This window comes from Myotis lucifugus, unplaced genomic scaffold, assembly GCF_000147115.1.
Source record: "Myotis lucifugus unplaced genomic scaffold, Myoluc2.0 scaffold_421, whole genome shotgun sequence".
Taxonomy (NCBI): domain Eukaryota; kingdom Metazoa; phylum Chordata; class Mammalia; order Chiroptera; family Vespertilionidae; genus Myotis; species Myotis lucifugus.
In genome coordinates this window covers 374,090-375,547 of record NW_005871469.1, presented here as the reverse complement: position 1 = coordinate 375,547, position 1,458 = coordinate 374,090, and the positions used below count along the sequence as shown (strand labels likewise).

Below are 1,458 nucleotides of genomic sequence, written 5' to 3'. Positions count from 1 at the left end.
TCACCGCCATTTTGAACTCAGCCTTAGATCCTTCACACTTTAGAATCTCAGGATACAGAATCTTGGATTACGTCTTGGAAGATCATTTAAATTTAGTCTTCTACTTGGTGCCTGTGTTAGTTTCCCATAGCTGCTGTCATCAACTGCCAGAAACTTAGTAGCTTAAAACAATATAAATCTATTATACAGTTTCTGAGTTCAGAAATTCAATAGGCTTTCGCTGGGCTGAACCAAGGTAGAACATGATTCTTGCCATTTCCAGATTCTAGAGCTATATTCCTTGCATTCCTGAGCTCATGATCTTCCCTCCTTCTTCAAAGCCAGCAGCAAAAATCTTCAAATTCCTCTTGATTATGTTGTCACAGCTTCTTCTCTGACTCTGACCCTACTGCTTCTTTCTTATACAGACACTTCTGATTGTATTTAGAGCCGACCTTGATAATTCTGGACAATCTCCTCATCTCAACATCTTTAGTTTATTTCTATAGAGTCCTATTTGTCAAACAAGGTCATATTCACAGGAATTAGGAAGTGAATGTCTTTTTTAAAAATTTCTTTATTGATTAAGGTATTACATGTGTCCTTATCCCCTCATTGCCGCCCGCCACTCATGCCCTCACCCCCCTGTTGTCTGTGTCCATTGGTTAGGCTTATATGCATGCATACAAGTCCTTTGGTTGATCTCTCCCCCTTATCCCCATCCTCCCTTACCTTCCCTCTGAGGTAGGTGAATGTCTTTGATGACTGTTATTTAGCTAACTGTAGTGCCAGAATAAACTAGAATCCATCCCCAATCAACTGGAATCTGGTCTGGTTAAGTAACTCCAGCAATGAGGAGCTCATTACTTGCTTAAGAAAAATTCCCAATATTGGCCCCTCTTTCTTCTAATGCAATTCAAAACAAGACAGCAATTTTTTTCTACTACAGATGAAGGGAAAGACTAACTTGTTTCCACTCAAACTCTTTTAGTGTCTCTTCCATTGTCCAAATTGTCTCTTACTAATCTAAGAATTCACATATGTAATGGACACTTTCTATGTACTAGGAACTGTCATAGCTACTTACCTAATGGATTTTATGTAAATTTTAAATTCTAAGAGCTTGTCAAACCTATTTTGAAGATGAAGAAAGATAGTTTCAGAAGGTGAAGTCATTTGTCCCAATGTTACTCATCGAGGATGTGCAGAGAGGGGTGACTGCACCAAGAGTATTCTTAACCACTGTCACATAATAACTGTCATTTGCTTCAATCCTGACCTAGTTATTTATCGTGCTCTTTCCCATCCTGTCAAAACTCTGGGTATGAAAGCCCAGCTGGGACCAGGACTCTGCCCTGCTCATCAGCCTTCCATGGCTCCTTGATTTTTTTCAAGATGAAGACCAAATGTCACAATGGCATTCAAGGCTCCAGGCTATGTGCCTCTCAGTGATCTGATGAGTATTTACTAACCCCACTA

General features: G+C 39.7%; 1 protein-coding gene across 1 annotated transcript in view; it reads left to right on the top strand.

Moving 5' to 3' along the window:
- Window positions 1-1,458, top strand: part of LOC102425493 (cytochrome P450 2G1) — an 11,152-nt gene that overhangs the window by 7,930 nt on the left and 1,764 nt on the right. The gene's annotated exons all lie outside the window — the stretch shown is intronic.